We start from the raw sequence: 20,218 nt of genomic DNA, 5'->3' as shown, positions 1-20,218 counted from the left end.
GAAATTATTGTCTTCTGAGAAATAAATATCAACATTAATCACTTTTTTTAAAATCTATCTGATTTCCAAGAAGCTATGGTAATGCTTTGGGCTAATGTAGAAGTTGAAGCACTAATGATCACTTTTTATTTTTAACTTAATTTCAAATGTACGTTAGTGCACACAGCCTATACAAAAGTGATGCCGCAGGGTAAAGCTAGATATGAGATAGTTAGTTAAACTTCTTTAATTATTTCAATTAGAGACACTAAAATCTCCACTGGTCTATCTAGCCCAGCATCCTGTCTTCTGACAGTGACCAGTGCCAGCTGCTTCAGAGGGAGTGAACAGACAGGGCACTTTATGGAGTGATCCGTCTTCTGTTATCCAGTCCCTGCTTCTAGCAGTCAGAGGTTTAGGAACACCCAGAGTATGGGGTTGTGTTCCTGACCATCTTTGCTAATAGCCATTTATGGACCTATCCTCCATGAACTTATCTAATTTGGTTTTTTGAACCCAGTTATAGTTTTGGCCTTCACAACATCCCCTGGCAACAAGTTCCACAGGTTGACACTGTGTTGTGTGAAGAAGTACTTCCATATGTTTGTTTTAAACCTGTTGCCTATTAATGTTCTTGGGAGATCCCTGGTTCTTGTGTTATGTGAAAGGGTAAATAACACTTCTGTATTCCCTTTCCTCATATCAGTCATGATTTTATTGATAATGGTGGATTCCATTTGCCTGGAGAAATGAGGAGCGACCATAAAACTTGACAGACTGAGAGATCCTTCCTGTGTTCCCTTTTCCCCCTAGAAGGGGCAGGGTAAGACGATTATTTTTGTATCCCTTATCTAGGGTTGCAAGGTGTCCTGAGGACCTGGCAGTGTCCAGTGAAATGTACTAACTGGATGCCAAAGTCCAGTTACTGCGGGAGTGGGGGGAGGCGCTGGGTCATCCACTCGCATCTGCTCAGCCAGGGCCGCCTGCTACCTGCCTCTCATGGGCAGGTAGGCAGGCAGCAGTCTCCATGTCAGGCTGCAGCTCCTGTCCCAGCCCCGAAGCAGAGTGAGCCCAGCTGGGGGTGGGGAGGGAGTTGGAGAGGATTGAGCAAAGAGGAAGGGGGAGGAAGAAGCAGGGGGTGAGGCCTCAGGGGAAGAAGCAGGGCCAGTTTTCAAAAATTAGAACATTGGGAAATGTTCTAACCCTCTTCCCCAATTAAAGCTGAGTTAATAAAGCTGCACCCGTCCACCTTCAAATTCATCGCTGCATCTTTGCTTCATTCTCCAGCACATCCTGATCAGTGCTTAAATAGGGACTCACTCCTCACTCTATGACAATGTGTGGCTGGATGTGTCATAATCCTGTCATGCACTTGAGTCCCCAGACTTCAAAAAGGCATGGAAATTACTTTACCTGAATGGAGAGTAGCCTGTCTAATTGCCACTAGAAGATGCCACCTACGTAGACTGGAAGGAAAAGGCCAGGCATACTTCTCCTTATAAGTAAATACAACAGTAATAGTCCAAAATAAAATAGTTCAGCATATTACAAAGGTGGTATTTGTCCCCCTTAGTACAGAATACTGTACTATTATTTAAAACATTTTAATAAGACCCCTCAGTAGATGCTAGAGAAGAAAACAATGGGGGAGCAAGCTACTTAGTTGTCCTTTGGAGGTGACAATTTGTGATGGAAAGTCTTAGTCTCAAAAGACAATTCACGAGGCTTGAAGAGTCTTGACAACTGCTGGAGCATGGTATGGGGAGAAAAGTTTGGGTGCGCTGGGTTGGGGAGGGGTATGTATTTGTCTGATTGCAACAAGTTGCTGAAGTTGAGTGCAACTCCATTTCTGTTACAGTTGTGTGTCAAATGTACTGTATAATGGTATCAAAGACTGCAGAGATATCTAGTTATCTAGATCTCTGAGTTTTCTGACTCAGGGCAGGAGAAAATTGTCCATCTGTGCCAACAGGAATATTTCTGTGCTTGATATTTCCTTGACTGTAACTTGATTGTGAGAGATCCAGGCTATTGACATATGACAGGTGCTCTCTAGCGCCACTCTCTTGATGGCCAAGAAAAGGGAGGCTGGAAAGAGCATAGTAGTTGGTGAGGTTGCTGGAGCTTAGTGTAGGATTCTTCAGAACAGTTGCTTTCTTTAGGGTGACTGATAGTGCTTCCTTTAAAGAAGGAAAGCTGATTTCAGTTATTACAGAGTCATGGGTTCTTTACTTGACTTCACCAGACATGAGGAGAAGAGGCTGATTTCAAAGATCATGGGCCAGATATTCTTTAGAGCTTTGAGGGATTCTGTTTGAGTAATGGATCCAAATTCCATTAATGCAGATGCCATTCCTGTTTCTCTAGTGGTTACTGTCTCAGTGCTACCACTTTGATTTTGTCTGCAATGTAGGATGATAGCTGTTTGTAGTGGGTGGGGTCTCTGTGAGAAGCTATTCCAGTTAATTAGCTGGCTAACGGTATAGAAAAATTCTGTAGTACATAATTTGCCGGACACAATTATGTCCCAGAGGAAGGCTCACTTTCAATACTATAAATCTGTAGCTGGACCTTGAGCTGTCCAAGCAGTGTGGCTGGGCAGATTTGATACTATAAGCACTGTTCCTTTAGTGGGGGAGGGATAGCTCAGTGGTTTGAGCATTGGCCTGCTAAACCCAGGATTGTGAGTTCAAACCTTGAGGGGGCCACTTAGGGATCTGGGGCAAAATTAGTACTTGGTCCTGCTAGTGAAGGCAGGGGGGTGGACTCAATGACCTTGCAAGGTCCCTTCCAGTTCCAGGAGATGAGAGATCTCCTCATTTTTTCATTTTGCATAGATCTTTGTTTGTCTTAACAACCAAAGATCCTGCTCATGAAACCTAAAATATTTCCAAGCACAGTTCTCCACTCCCTCTTACTTTTGTCAGCCCATAAATCCTTTTCTAATGTTGGTGTTGACTTACTAGATTGTAAGCTTCTTCAAGCAGAGACCTTGGGTTTATTTTTTAGCTATTCCTTGGAAGTCCTACAGTATAGCACTATAGGAGTAAGAATACTCACGATTCAGTTTTATAATAGGAATTCAGTCTCATCACACTTTAATTTCTCTGAATTTCCAAGCAACCACATCAGATACTAAGTTTCAGCTTTTCTGTTCTACACCGAGGCGTATGTCTGTAGCTGAACTAAGGTCTCGGGAGTCATTTTAACATGCACCCAGGAGCTTCAAATCCAGTCTAAAAACAAAGTCAAACTGGAGTACTATGATGCATCATCAAAATGGGGGAAGGCAGGAGGCGTTCTCATGGAAATGCTGAAATAATCCAAACCCCTTCTGAGTATTCCTCATAGGCCTGGAGCAGTGTGACATTAACCAGGTAGACTTAATGCAAGATCACAGTAGACAACCTAAGGGTACAGAATTCCAAACCAATGGAATAGTGTCAATTTATAGCCAGAGATTTCTTAAATGGTTGTTTATGTTGCAGTACGACAGTGAATTATAAGTGCAGAATAACTGCCAAACATTAACAGTCAGTTCCTGTGTGAGAATTGAGAGAAAATGCTGAACAATTGTTCGCATCTGCTTAACATTTTCTCTATTAATACAGCATTTGTCTTTTAGATAGATTGTAGCAGCTTCTCGGTTAAAAGCAGACTTAATTATGTGCGTCTCTACCATTTTTCTGTTTTTTTTTTTTTTTTTGGTGACATCTGTACAGACAGAAATATTAAAAAATAAGTCTTTGAGACAACTTCTTAGCTAGTAAAGTAATGCAAAGGAACGGCAGGAGACTGGCTTTTTTCCCACACTAATTACATCACATATCCTCTATATTTCAATACATGGGTTTGGCTCTGTCCTTGTAGGAGCAGAGGAATAATATAAAAAAAATTAAATACTCATTCAAGTCTTTAAATCCATTCACTTTGGCCATCTTATTTTGTTTGCTTTGCATGAACAGCTGACTTGTACTGCCAGAAATGTTTGTGGAAACTGAATTTTTAATTTGTGCGGACAAATATTTGTGCCTGAAGTGCTTGTTCATGCACATAATAAGGGAAGAGAAATAATACCATGTGACTTTTCTGACCAGTTACAATCAAGCAGCACATCTCAGATTACAAATATTTGTGATCAATTCATAGGATCAAATATTCTAAGAGAATAAGAAAATTAAATGTATAAATGTAGTAGTTGGAAGCAGATGAAGTTGCAACGAGAGAGAGAGAGTTCAGTGGGAGAAGAAGAAGGGAATTGGACATGTAACCATGAAGGATCTCAACACACTGGGGAACAGAAGAGGATGAAGCCACTGAAGTAGATGCTGAAAGAGAATTAGCCAAGGTAGGAGCAGAACCAAGCAGAAACAGCTCTGGAAACCAAGAGAAGAAAGAAAGTGAATGATTGGTGACTGGTGTACAAAGTGACTGTCATTTCTGTGTGATGTACAGCACCAAACACATTGTGTACAATAAACAAATGGTACATAAGAGAGAGACTTCCCATTGAAGTTATTAGGCTCTTTTGAAAACTCAAGCCCTAATGATATTTTAACAAAATATTACTGTTTGCTTTAACATTACTTTAAATGGTGATATATCCTGAGCTTTGACTCCAAAGTAAGTGGTGTCGTTTTTTTGTTTTTGTTTTTTGGAAGGCTGGGATTAATATGGTGATCAGTTTCACAGCTCTTATCTAGCGCTTGTGTAAAATCCTTTTTTGATTTGATTCCATCCTTCATTAATCTCCATTATAGTGACCTTCATTAAAACAGTCTCTTAATACTTCAAACTCTTCATTCTGAAAGATAATGGTTAATGTACTCCAAATTACACTTGTTTATCTTCTTCGTCACTGCAGTTAATGTTTGTACAGCACTTTGAAAATGTAAATGTTATTGCTGGTTGTTATTACTAATATTTTCATTTTAAAATAAATACCCTAATCAAAATTCAATCTTGGCGCAAATAAATGCGATTTCATTAATGTGGTTATGCCCATTTATTCCAGTGTTGAGTTTGGCTCACTAACCTAAATGTTGTGGTAACGGCTGAAAACTTGAGGTAGGGGCAGGAGAAAATGCAAGCAAGGAGGCCCTAAGTAAGGGTTATTAGTTCTGCTCAACTGCACTGAAGAGTCCTATGATCCAATACCATGGCAACAAGTGTGTATAAATGTCCAATGAGTTGGTCTGCATCTATTAATGATGGATGAAGCCACCATATTATATATGTCATAAGATCAATGGCCCAACAAGAATGATCAAAGAAAGAATCCAGTTTAGATAAAAATGTTGACTTTATCATTGAAATATATGCAGTATTGCCAACCCCAAATATTCAAAACTCATTACACAACCCCCCACCACCTCCAAAAAGCATGAGATTGGCTTAAAAAGCATGAGTATTTTAAAAATACATTTTGGATTATTTTTCTTTACTTTTTGCTTTTTCAGAGTTAAGGGTACACTAAGTTCATGTTTTCAAACTTATCTCTGCAATTAAGAGAGCTACAAATATACTTTAAAAAAAACCAAACTGATATTCTCCCATAACCACAGGACTCCTGGAGTTGGGACACTAAGTCAAATATCCAATATTTGAGACTCATGATAAAATAATGAAAGTTGACAACCTTACATAATGTGTAAGAGAAATACATGTTGATGTGTACATGAAGTTTACTAAAAGTAGAATAATATATCATTTCCTTATCTGGTATTATAAACACTCCAGGCTTAACAAATTTGGCAGAAAAGTAGAAGTATGTTGTACCTAGAAATCAGGTTACCGCTAAATACACTTGATCTGTGGATACAACTGGTCTGGGTAATAGAATTCAATGGAACCTTGCTGATGTTTGTTGACTTGATTGGGTGGTTAGAGCTGTGTGTAACGTGATACATTTTTGTGTCTGGGATTTGCTATGTTTTCTTTTTATTTGACTGTTCAAATTAGTCCTCTCCAATCTTGCCCTTTCTTATGTCAGTTGCACTTGTTCAAGCCCAAAACTTAATCTAATCAAACAGGAGACCAAAAATAAACACTGAAGAAAAAGCAAGCAAGCAGTATTAATGTGATTGAATTCTATAGGCCCTTCCATTGTGGCCAATACTAGTTCCTCTGGAGAACTGTGCAAAGGATTCTGGGTATAAATGAGTGTGTGCGTGTTAGTGTACCACATTACAGAAATTGCCAAAAAGTCATGGTTTATCAAATAGTTGCTTGATAATTTCTGAAAATTTCCATTTTATCACAATCTGCTCTATCCATTGCACCCATTGGTGTCTCTGAGTATACCATAACCACTAGGAAATCCACAATGGAATACAATGGTTTTTATGTTTTTGTTTTTTTTCACATTAATGTATGAAAGGCATGTTGAGTCAATTATGTCCTTTACTAAATTAGTTTCAGTACAAGAAGGAAAGATGGAAAATACCTGGCTATTTTATTATTAAACATGCCTTTATGGGGAGAACAGCATCAAGAAAAAGGAAAACAACAACACACAAGAAGTTTCACAATGGCCACCAACATGTGGCATCAGGAATCATAAACAGAATTATCTGCAACAAATTCCTATACCTCTACCACTTCTGCTAAAGGAGTAACTACGTTAGTTGGTGGTAGCCACAAGCTCCTATGCTAGAGGTAGATATGATCATACACCTAGTCAGAGTTTTATGCACTTCCTCTGTCGGGGAAAGCTCATCCCAAGTAACTGAGGACCATAGAATTAAGCCACAATTTATAATGACCCACCACCACCGCCAGCGGAAATCATTGGGTGTAGAACTAGAGACTGTCAACATCAAAAGCAGACATTTCTTCTACTTGAATGAAGAGAGTCATTGAATTGAGTGCTACTGCAATAGTATAGGCTTGTTACAGTTGCATGGAAAATACATTGTAAATGTGGAAAAAAAAGGAGCATGGGAAAAACAGAATTCTTTCAAATATGCTCTTTACTATTAATTCACATTACCTTAAACTCTGAGGTGACCACTTATTCAGTGCCTTCCCTTCTAGAAAACAACTGGCAGGAAGGAAGGATCAGTGAAGAACAAAGGAGAAAATGCGCACAAGAGGTGAGCCTTGTCCTAAAGGAGGGGAGGAAGGACACCAGCCACTGAAATCAGAATTAAAAACTAGGGCATAGTATGTGTGATACTTAGCTGGCAATCATTTAAAACTTCAGTGTCATTGACATTTCCTAAAGGACCCTGCTTTCACCCAGCAAATACCGAGAAACCTGGTTTCTCTCCAAAATAAACCAGACCGTTCAGTCCAACTCAAACATATTGGATAGGTGTCCACCTCGGGAAAACTACCATCACAATTAGCATTCTCAGCAGAGAGGTGAAGGACTGACTGAAAAATGTGACATCTTCTTTTCATTCTACATGGCTTTTCCCGTGAGGGTTGAAGCACATAAATAAGGCTAGGAAGGGGAAGTTTGCACTGCTGTACCTGTTTTTGTCAATAAACAAAGGACTTTAGTTTCCAGCACTGTCAGTCCAGCACTGAACAGTAAATTTACTTTTCAAAAATCCTACTATTTAGAGAATGTAACACAAGATGGAAACAGTTACAATGGCTAGAGAAAAAAATTGAACTGAGGCTAGACTTTTCATTCCCCCCCCTACCCTGCCCCCCAAAAAAGGCATAGAAGTTTTCCATTATTCCTTCATCTGCATAGTCAAAGTCAGGGCTATATCAAAATGTGGATTATTTTACTCAGCAGTGATCCCCCACAGTTTCCATTATCCTTCACTATAACAAGCATTCTGAGGGTGTCTGACTACTGAATGATGCAAACTGTCATTTGCAATTTCTGTTATGACGTAAGGAGGTGGATATTTACTGAAAGTTTAAAAAAAAACCCTAACAGAGTACACCTTAATACTGTATGTATAGATCTATATAAAGCAGAACTAGTGTAAATTAACCTGAACAAACATCCTCTTGGCCCTTTTATTTATTATAAAATTATCTGTTTCAAGAACTCCAGCCAGAAGGTCAAGTTTTATTCCTGCAAGTGCTGGTCCATTTTTTTTTTTTTTTTTGGATCAGTTGCAAGCTTGCATGCTGAGACATTTTTATAAGCTATCAAATAAATACCTTCAGCCAGCATTTGCTTGGCTGGTTCTCAAGGAGGATCAAGAAAGGAAATGGAGAACACCAGTGGTGAACTATTCCCCGGAACATTATGAACTGGCAATCTCTCAAAATTATATTTTACTGAGATTCAAATGGACTGCATGTTATGAATAGTCTTCTGAAAACAAGGTTAATGCATTCTATGCTGAGTCCACCATGTTTAAGATAAAGATGGCATGCTGGGGTTGTTTTTGTTTTGTTTACAGGTAAGCAGTCAACTTTGTAAAATGGCTCCAAACCAGTTCAAAAAAAATTAAAACATATATATTTTGGTGGTGTGGAGAGTGCACTAAGTCAGTTTTATATTAACCATGCAAGCGCTAATTTATTTCCATTTTTATGATTGACGTAAGTGTATATTTCTATTCCTAGAATTTCTTTATTAATCTTGTTTTAGTTAATCAGTTGTAGGTATTCCAAAATACCACCCTTCTACACATGTCCAACATGTAGTCCCCTATTTCAAGCAAAGGGCTCAATTACTTTGTGTATCAGAAAATGTTCATGCAGTACATTTAATTTATCTTTTGTAACCAGATGCCATGTCAGTGGGTGGAAATGTGATATGAGTGGTGACATTTCCTATTGCACTTGTTATGTGGCAGATGAAAATCCAGTCTTTAAGCAGTTCTGCAGATTACTAATATAGATCTATGCCCATGGCAATAGGTTAGGAAGAGTTATAAAACATATATAACATTTACATAACACCTATTATCTCTCGCTAACATTCATTGTAAATACAGATGAGCAAAATGAATTGACTAAAATAAGAAACAACTAATGCTGTGTGAATTATTTGCAATGAAATGCAACATCAAGCAATGGCCAAAATTTGCTTCTGTTATAACACTGTTGAAATCCTAGGTAAAAGTGTGATCAAGTCAGAGCAAGATAAAATACTGTCACCACAGTTTTATGCACCATTAATAACATATAGCTCTATTTAAAGGATAAAGTACCTAGAAATATATAATGTATATTCAGATAGGAGCATGCCTTGTGTATAAATGAGCTCATAAATTGTCAAGGCAAGTCAGTGCCCCACCTAAAATTCTGAGGTGGAATAGCTCAGTAGTTTGTATGAACACCAGTCAGGGAAGGTTTCAGCATTGAACCCAACAGAAAGGTAGCTTTGGGCAAAAAGTTTCAAATGAAAGGGGCAAATTTAATTTCTTGGGTTTCACTCTGAGAATGATTACATTTACTAGGTTAATAAAATGTCCTGATGGGGTTTTTTTTTGTTTTTGTTTTGTTTTGTTTTTTTGACCCTCAAGTTGCATCTTGGATGTCGGGGTTTGCCTAGAAGCTGATGTACTAGCATTCCAAAGAAAGGCTATTACTGTAGCGCTTGTAAATGGCCTGAGATGACAGGTGTAGCATAAATGAGGGTCTGGAAAGGGAGCCACAGAGAGAAGGGGTGAGTGTGGAATGGGCAGAGAAATAGAGACAAGGGGAGAGGAATGAATAAGAAATCCAGTGAATGGCCCAAATAAAGTGGGTATGGGAGTTCAAGGAAAGAGAAGAACAAAGGAGAATGAAAATAAATATTATGGAGAGGTTTAGAAAGCAGGGAGGGGGGGAATTATTTAGTGGGGAAGTAAACACTGAAAAAAAGACAAAAAGGAGGTGAAGAGAAAAGAAACAAGTGGAGTCATGACAGCAAAAATGAGTAAATAAAGGGAGTTAGTAAATTACTGTGATATTTTATTCCGTAGAAAGTTTGCTAAGTCATTAAATTCTGTGTGTGCGTGTGCACACATCCAGTACAATAGAGAGAGAATATACATACATTTTCATTATAGATTATCTACAATGGATAATGTCAACAGACAAATTCATTTGGTATGTTGTTGTATATTCTTACATTTTAAACCTATCTGAAATGAGAACATAAATAACTTTCTCAATTTGAAACCCACAAATGGATTTTTGGCATGCTATCCACGTAAATGAAGTGCATAGAGAGTTGTAAAATTTCCCCTTGGTTTCATTGTTGACATTTGTGTAAATAAAAAGCTGTTCGTATTATCTGGGGGAAATCTTGTGAGATTTTGCAGTGGATTACAATAATTTATAAAGCATGAGATGTACCTACTTTTAGAGCAAAAAGTCATAGATTTTTTTTATCCATAATCAAAGTTTTTGTTTATCTGCTTTCAAATTTTGCCAACATCCACTGTTTTCCTGAATCCCCTTTAAGCCTATCAGGGGTTAGAATCCATGTCTTGTCCTGGACTCTGTTAATTCAAACTGTGGCTCTGTTTTAAGCTGGGTTTTAACCAGGATGTACTGGAAATATCATGCGAGAGCCTGATACTGTGAGATTTCCAGACCTAAGAAGTTCAGATAAGCTCATATAAGCTTTGAACCTACAAACCTTTTGAAGTTTGTCTATCAGTAAATGTAACCTCACTGCTGTCTGCAGATAACATTGGAAACTGAATGGAAACAGACCTAGACTGTGAAAGGACGTTTGTGGGTGGATGAAGCTATATATGGAAAGGGGATGTTCTTCACAGAAACATTCTCATGCTCCGTCTTCTCTTTGACATTGCCCTGTATACATAACTATAAAACAGCAGCTCATAAACTGAGCTTATTTCCTGCCCGCCCACTTCGTTTTCAGCTGCTGACATTGGGATGCTAGTGATGTGCTTCTTTAAATATTTGTAATGTCTTCTTTTATTTCTATACAGAAATCACACCTGTTTTTTTTTCCCACCAGACTATTCAGAGGTGTATGTTTTTGGGGAAATCAAATGGTACCAAGGGATTGCTCTAATGGCAGGATGGTTAAGTGGTTGATGGCAGATGGTGGGGGTTGGATGTGGACCATGCCCAGCTGGTTACAATTAACAGATGCCCCTATACCAACTAGCCTAAAATAGGAATGGCAGCTATATGCAGTGAACACAGAGGTAGGAACTGCATGATGCTTGACTAGGGTATGGAAGGGAGAGTGAAGAGATTCTGGAGAAGACTGGCTTTCTTTAAAGGAAGGGTTATGGTCAGGTGGAAGTCATGCACTTTGATCTCTCAGCTATTCCCAATTCCCTACTAATATGGCATTTTGGAATTAAAAGCTTTCATTTAAGAAGAATATTGATATACAGCAAACAATCTGTAAACATTTAACTTTTGTATTAGTGTTGCTTTTATTGACTAAATTAGCATATGTTTGACATTTGATTTCTTCTGACTGAAATACTTCCATTCGTCTTCAAAGCCCAGAATGTTGAAATCAGCAATAGATATGTAAGGCCCAGAGCTAGAAGGCTTGGAGGGAAAAGCATCAATCTGATCACCTAATAGGTAAAAGGGGAGACTTGGTTCTTTGGTTTCCTTTACATAAATTATAATTTCATCATAGTGCAGTTCTATAAAGGGTTTTAGGTTTCATTGTTTGGAATTTGTTTGTATTATCTGTGTGGAAATGATGTCAAATGGTATTAGTGTATTTAGGAAAGGGGAAGAAATTGTGAAAGGTACAACCTCAGGAAAGTGGGTCACCATAAGCTGACAGGTAGTGGACTTAGATTGGCTAGTGAATCCAAATTAAACAAGGGGAGAACTGCAGACATTTTATCAGAGTAGAGTCTGTCAGAAAGAGCAGGGACGCTATTCAGGGATATTGCTTTGGTCTGTGTTTCCTGCTCAGATATTTCAGACCCTGTTTTGGGAAAGACTTAAAGGAGGATATTTGTAGTTCAGTTCTTAGGAAATGGTTTTCTACTTGAGTGTTGAACACAGGCATGTTTGGCACACACAAATGTGTAAGCATGACTTGGGAAACCTGGGCCCAACTATACCTGTGTTGGATTAATTCCAATGTTCGTATGCTAGTGTCATTGCAGACAGTCCCCTTAAACTCTCCAGTCTATCTTGCCACACAGACAAACTGTACTTAGTGATAAATGGTCACTTACACCAAAAATCACACCACATTTAGGTAGCTTCCAGTCCCAAGAGACCAATTTTATCCTCTGATGTTTCTCAAGGGTTTGTCTGGTATCTATGGGCCTTCTTTTGTTGGGCAGGAGATAACACCTCCTGTGGCAAACTAGTATTTCACACTTCATAATGTTTCTCTCCTGACTGTGGGGAGTTACAGTTACCGAGCAAACACTTAAATATTACTTTATAACATGAGATATTACAAGTGAGATTAATACATGCAGCAACATCCAAGTTTTTCATAGAGTCTAAACACATTCTTATAAGACTAATACCTATTTTGAGCAAAACTAACGTAACAGGTGACCTGGTCTGGTCTCCAGCTATGAGTTTGTCAGTTCTTAGCTAATGCCTGTAGCCTGGGCAAGAGCTGGCATCTGGCCTGCCAGCATCACAGCTATGGTGCAATTTAAAACACTTAGGCTAGGATTTTCAAAGAAGTGTAAGGGAGAAATTCAGTGGCAGTTAGAATCCTAGTTCCTACCTCCATCCCAAAGAGAAAACGCCACCTACAGAGGAAACCTTCAGGCAGAACGTACAGGTCTTGCAACATGATGTGAATTTAAATAGAACTTCGGGTTTTGTCACATCATTAAGGGAAGAACATTCAAAAACCAGGCACTACCCCTGCTCCCTGTACAGGGTAGAGAAAGTAGGCTACCTTATTATGTTTCTGGATGGCCTTTGAGGATACTTCTATGTAGGGCACATTGCAGTAGTCCAATAAGGAGGTAACAAAGGAGGAAGAAAAGGCTTCCTATCTGCTACCTTAAGTCACTAGGTGCTCCTTGTTACTGCTCTTATTGAAGTCTATATGAGTTTATCCAAGTAAAAACTGAATAAGAACTTCAGGATTTGGCCTGCTTTTTTAAAGGTTGTGCTAGGAAGTCAATGGGACCTACACAGATGCTTAAAGTTAAGCGTGTGGTTAAATAATTTGTTTGAATTGGGACCTAAGACATTACCTTCTTGGGCATTTTAACACTTCTCAAAGAGAGAGACTTAGTTGATTTGGTTGTGCTTGTTCCAAAAGGGACTTTGTTTAGGAATTATTTTTATTTCATTGTTTGGACTGGGAACGAAGTGGAGGTGGTTAAGATGGAACTGGGTATTGGCTGGAAGCACCAAACAAGGAGGGTAACCACTGCAGATGGTGGTAGAGGAAAAATAACAGGAAATTGAGAAATAATAGAAAAAGAGAAAATAAATTTGTGTTTAAAAACTAAAAAAAAACCCCAAATGATTCATGTGCTGGGAATGAATGAGAATTACTTGTTGTAAGAGGTAGACAGTGATGTTTGGCAAAGCCACCTCTGTGGTTAGCTCTTCCTGAAAGAAAAAAATCAGCCCTTGTTTCCTGTACCATCAGCTACTCTTCAAAATAAACTTCTCTTTTTTATTAATAACAGTTTGTAAAGGCAGAGGTTAATCCTAGTTAACTCTAGTTAATCCTCAGGCAACTATCACAGATCTAGCTATCATAGGTTTTTACAGAGCACCAGTCACCACAGTATGTTAGTACTGATGCTGTAAGATATTAATATTCATACTCTGAGGAATCTCTTCCCACTCCCCTTACGTCTTTCCACTGAGCCATCCTGTTTACAGTTAGTGTTGCGTAAGGACAATGTGTGTGTCAGCAATTTAAAACAGGCTTAGCATTTGTTTTACGTACTATAAACCTCTCTTGAAGCTTGCTATTGATATATTTTTATTTTATTTGGCAATTGTCTGTAACTGAATTGCCAGTATATTATTTTTAGTTCATCTAAAAAGATTAAAACAATGAGCCAAATTTGGTATTTACATTTGCATCTGTGCTGCCTCTTTGACTTTAGTGGGATTGCCCAGGTGTAACTTTGGCTCTGTTTGTTTAAACCTTTTGATTAAGACTTGTCTATTTTAGTTAAATAAGCCTGTCACGTAAGCCTGTCTTCTGTGGTTTCTGGGAAGTCAAGTGCTGTATTCAGTGCTGTATTCCTTATTATCTTTACCCCAGTAGTTAGGGCTCTCACCTGGGACATAGGAGACCTAGCTTCAGTTTCTTGCTGTGGAACAGATTTGAAATGGACTTCTTCAATTTACTGAAAATTCAAAAAATGTCATAACAGACTCAACCCAAACCAGGTTGGGTGGTTTTTTGTTTTTGTTTTTTAAATGTTCAGAACTGTCAAGGAACCAAAAAATCACTGATTTGCCTAACTCTAATGCCAGGGCTTGTGACTTGTTACCAGGTCAGTGGGAAGGAGGTTGAGTGGGTTTGCTTGTGGGGGAACTAGAACAAGTGAATTTTGAATTAGGTTGATCACCAGAGGGTGGACACAAAAGATAGGCAGGCAGCTGCTGAAAAAGGGGGTCATTCAGTGCTCTTGATGGGCACCTGGCACATGGGAGTGTCTTGGGCAGCTGCTTCCTTGGGTCTCTCTTTCAGCTTCTGCTCTAGAGATTGTGTCTCAACAGCAGGGAGATTGTTTATCTTCTGGCTTGAAGAAATCAAAACCAGAATTTCATGCACCAACCTTACAGGCCTTACCTTACCTTTCTGTTACACCCCTGTTTGGCTAGTGGGGAAAAATGTAGTTCTGACATCTGTGGCTAAATAAAAAGTCTCATAGACACCTGCAGCTATGGGATTGCTCCAGCCTGAATGAACGGGTTTTTTTTGCGGCGTGGGGGGGGGGGTTACTATTTAATTTTTAAAAAATATTGAGGCAGGGGAAAATCCCCCTGACCTATTCTTCTTTTCACATGTTCCTTTGGTTCTGGAGGTGGAAGACACCTGTATTCTATTATGACTTTTGATTTAATTTGTTTCATGGAAAAAGTGCAAACAGTAGGTCATTGGGTGCACTATGCTTAGGCTGTCATTATCACTGCTACCTTCCTGAAGTAGCTCAAATAGGCAGAACATCTTAACTAAATTGGGAATGGGTGGAGCTAGTTAGAACAACATCTACCTGTCTTATGTTATGATTGCCTAAAGAGTCATGTATGGCTCTTTATAGTTCCAGAAAACCTTTCAAGCATACAGAAAGTGGAATTCCACCAAGTCCCTCCTACTTGGACTGATGTTTCAGCATATTGTTTTTATCTGTAGCTGGATTAGTAATTTTCTGACCTTAACAGAGTGCACAAAGTATTCTTAGATATCCGGTGCCAAGGGACAAAAACCCAAATGCAAAAAAGAACAGCCAAAATAAAAAAGGGAAAATATTGCTTATCTGTAAGAGGAAGAAGATTGGGACTTTAAGATGCAGAAGAGGTTTATCAACAACTTAGTCAGAGTTGGCTTATGTAGAAATGGTAGGAGAAACTGAACAGAAATAGAATCTTTGATATCAGCAGAACCTCTTTAAACTCAGACACAAATCATCCCCTATGTGGCAAGGCCCACCACCAATGCTGTAGATGGATTAGAATTCTAATACCATCACAATGTGTCTCCTGTTCCTGAGGTTCTTGTAGATCAGGCCCTAGTGGTGGTGGTGGTGCTGCTGCTAAGCAAAATACACAAATGTATTGCCAAATACAATTTTGGAGCAAACTGAGAATTCCCCTAAGGGCAATGAGCATTTATAGGTTAATGTACAGCTCAGTTAATTTTTTTCTTAACTAATTATATTTTTTGAGTAATTTAATTTTAATTGCTATAAAATATTTTGAGTAGTACAAGGTCGTAGCTCTCATGTTCTAGAAATAAAATGACAGCTGCAATTTGTTCAGTCTGTTACTTTGTGGACAGATTTGTCTGGTCAAATTGGAACACTGCAACTTTGTAATCCTGTTCCATTTGTAAATCTGGACACACTATGACAAGGTTGGGCATGTAGAAGAAGATTTTCAAATAGATGACTAACTCTCATTGAAAGTCAATTTTCCATCTATGCCCTTGAATTTCTCCTCCCTATCCTGTTTCTGACTCTGGCTCAGTCCAATGAAAGTTGTGTTCCTTTAGGTATTGTGACTGCTGCTGGTCTTTTCTGTGCTTTTTCCATTTCTCTTCCCTAGTTTATTTCAAGTGGATCGTATTAGGATAATATGTTCAAACTTTTTTAAAATATGGCATATTTGTTTTTTAAAAAGCAAAGTAATGCACAAGCAATTTCAAAGGGACAGGATGAAAACTAAAATAATTGGTTTTAAATTAAGACATTTGAAGTTTAATCCATGGGGGAAAATGCAGTTGATGTGTTGATTATAGTTATTAATGGTACAAGATATGACTTACTGTTCACTGAAGATGCAATTGAATATACATGTTTCTTCATTCAGTGTTGTGAATATAATGGAGACCAACCCCCCCCCCCCCCCCCCACCATATTCCTCATGGCATCAGTGTGGGAAGCTGCATGGGCCATGAAGGAGAAATGGCTCCTACTCAGAAGCACTGAATGTTGTCAAGGATCTGGAATTCTGTTAAAAATCAGGTTGAACCCTAAAAAAGAAATTTAGATTCAGGGGCTGAAATAATTTTGTGTGTTGGGTTTAACCCCTCTGTAATAGTGTCCCAAAATATAATGCATCCAATCTGGACTCACATTTCTCCTTCTTCCCATTCAAAATAACACCTGAATTAAAAAAAAAATCACTTTCTAGAAACTAATTTTACTTGTAAGTTGGACTCAATGGAAGCAGTTTTTGATATTTTGCTAGAGAAGAGGATGCCTCCAAAATCCCCCAGGCTTTCCAGGGGCCCTGATTCACCAGAAGATTTAATGTGACATGTTAATGTTATTGCTTATGACAAATATCCCTGCATTGAAGATGTATTATTTATACTTCTGAAATAGAGGATAGCTATCTGTGCAGTGCACAAGGGGTTTTTTTCGGATTCATCTTCAATGTATTGGTAAAGATATTTGTTATTGACCAAATGTATTTATGTGGTTAATAGTATAGTATTAGAGTGCACAATGGGATGCCAACTCCAGCTGCTATTGCTCATCTTCACAAATTTTATATCTCAGTGTCCACTAAAAATAAATTGGGGGGAAATGAGGGTGAACTGTTCTGAACAGCTGAATCCAAACTAACTGATATAGCCACTGTTTGCAAGCCAAACTCAAAAATCATCTTGCCGCATATAGTGACAGCTCCAGCCATTAATTTTATGAAAGGTTTCCTAGAAACCACATGAAACTACAACATTAGTCCATTAGTCCATGTGTTATCTCTGTAATGTTCTTGTTCAAATACCACGGTCTTTTCCAGCAGTGGTGAATAGCCAGAGCATTGGGATATTTCAGTCAAGCCCTACAAAGGGGGAATTTCCAAGTAGCTAGTTAAGCTGGATCTGACCCAAAGCTTCTGTTATAATAGAACCAAGTCTTCACAAGCCCAAGACAGCAAAGATCAGTTTTCTAAAATCAGGTAGTATTTCTCTTCTTTCTGTGTTGAGAGAAGCCTTGTGTCACCCCTTTGATACCATTTAATTCCCTTCTTAGCATTACCAGCTCCACGCCCTTAAAAGGAATACAGTCTTCAATTCCTCATTGATATGGTCCATCCTAACAAGAGAATGGCTATCATGCTTTACAATTTCTGTCTGCTTCACTAGATTTACCTTTGTGGAACAATTCAGTGGGAGAAAAAGCTGTGGAAATTACCTTAAGGGAGTAATTTATTAGAAATAAGTTGAATCAGGGGAAGATGGAATCATTTTTATCCTTTTCCTCACTCTGACAGCAAACAAAGTTTACAGTAACAAGATTATATTTGAGGTATGTACGCATCATGATGATTCCCTGGACATTTTTGTCTGAGTATATGGTGATAAGAAGTTTGGCATATGAATGGACTGCCTCTGAGCAATGTGGATGAAATGCCATCCTGTGAGAATTCTAAAATATTCCGTAAGGTGGATCCACAGATAGACATATTCCAATGAAGACAAAGCCATATGTCTCAGACATACACACAAAGAGAAATTTTACTATTCAAATTTTTATTTTTAAATTCCCCCCCTACATGTGCCCCCACAGACACACATACACAAACACCCCCCACACACACACTCACATACTTGTGCGCACATGCACATGCATATGCACGCTTTATCTTCCTTAGGCATCTGCCTGGCATCTTTGTGGTGGATGATGCCCTGTGCAAGAATGCAAAGGTCACTGAATTGGTTTAGTCCTTTTCCAGTTGTTGTTGCTCATATTAAATGCATCCTTCTTCAAGAGCATCTCATGTAGCACTGTAAATGTTCCATTGCAATTTGACTTAACTAAGCTTAATTTAATGCACGCTCACAAATCATGAAGGCACAACTTGAATCTTTTCATATTTCTCATAAGACTACTGCTACTTGATGGTGGTTGAATATAATATCTGTCTCTTGGTGGATTTAACATCAAAATGTGTAAAGTAGATTGAAAGTCTGATTAACATATGGAAAGATTTTAAAATAAAACTCTTTTCAAGTGCTGAAAGTCTGACAGTCTTTCATGCGGTGTTATGAAGCTGTGGTAGCAATTCCATAGTTATGGTTATATCTAGCTTTCCATTATAAACTTGTTAATTTTTTTTAAACAAAAAACTGTCCTTTGATTTTGGAAAAATAAAAATATTATTCATGAAATTTCTCACGGATGGCTCCCAGAAAGCAGAGAAATTTGGCAATGGAAAAATAATGATCGAGTGAGCTTTTAAAAAGATGTGAGAGTTAGCATAAGCAAACTATTTTATTCTTGCAAAAGTTTCCAAATTCTGTGTATGTAAACTATTTGGTCAAATCTAATAATGAGCATAATGTGGTTCGTGTATTAGTACAGAATACTGGATGGTACAGCAAGAGTATTGAGCAATGTAAAAAAAGAAATGCTGGAATAGTATCCTAGGGATCTAATGTAGAATGGTTAATGATACAGGGAAGAACAATGTTGATGTTGTATTGAGAGTTTAACTTAGGCTGTCCAGTCATTCAAATGTTGGCTTTCAAAACTTTCACCTTAAGGTAGTGTCTTTGCAGTCAAATATTTTTACATACCCAAAAACATTCCAACAAGGTTGTGCTTACTCTGTAGTAGCTGAATTCTTAACTCTGTCATAACAAAATGTTAGGTCTGGTATTTAGCTGCATTATAGTAGAGTCTAAGAAAGGAATTTAATAAGATGGAACTTTATTTGATTATATTAATACTTGATATTGTTGGGCAGCAAGATTTTCTGCAGAATAGATTCTTCCAGAAAAATGGCACTTCTGTTTAGATATGGGCAAAATCATATCTTTGTGTCTGAACAGAACTAAATTTTGCCAAGCTCATTCTGATAATAGGATTTGGAGTCCAAGGTCACATATCAGAGGGGTAGCCGTGTTAGTCTGAATCTGTAAAAAGCAACAGAGGGTCCTGTGGCACCTTTGAGACTAACAGAAGTATAGGGAGCATAAGCTTTCGTGGGTAAGAACCTCACTTCTTCAGATGCAAGTAATGGAAATCTCCAGAGGCAGGTATAAATCAGTGTGGAGATAACGAGGTTAGTTCAATCAGGGAGGGTGAGGTGCTCTGCTAGCAGTTGAGGTGTGAACACCAAGGGAGGAGAAGCTGCTTCTGTAGTTGGATAGCCATTCACAGTCTTTGTTTAATCCTGATCTGATGGTGTCAAATTTGCAAATGAACTGGAGCTCAGCAGTTTCTCTTTGGAGTCTGGTCCTGAAGTTTTTTTGCTGTAAGATGGCTACCTTTACATCTCCTATTGTGTGGCCAGGGAGGTTGAAGTGTTCTCCTACAGGTTTTTGTATATTGCCATTGCCAAGGTCACATAATCAGTTTTGGCCCTTTTATGGACCAAAAGTACTGGGACAAAATCAATTTTGGTGACCCTGAAACTCCCTTTTAGAAGAAGAAGAAGGTGGTGACATTAAAGATTTTAACTGGGTGTTTTCCCATTTATGAGGGGCAGCATGGGTGAAGGCACAAATGTGCTTATGGGAGAACTGAGCATGCAAACGACTGAGGCTGGTATCACTGGTGAAGCAGAAGTGACAGATGATGTTATGAAAGAATAGATAGGATAGGTAGGGTGGGGCTAAATAGTGGAGGACTTTGAAAGTTAAAACAAGAAGTTTGTGTTTGATGTATTGGAAGATGGGGATTCAATGGAAGGACTTAAA

Source organism: Malaclemys terrapin, chromosome 2 (assembly GCF_027887155.1).
Source record: "Malaclemys terrapin pileata isolate rMalTer1 chromosome 2, rMalTer1.hap1, whole genome shotgun sequence".
Lineage (NCBI taxonomy): Eukaryota > Metazoa > Chordata > Testudines > Emydidae > Malaclemys > Malaclemys terrapin.
Note: the sequence above shows the minus strand (reverse complement) of the source record.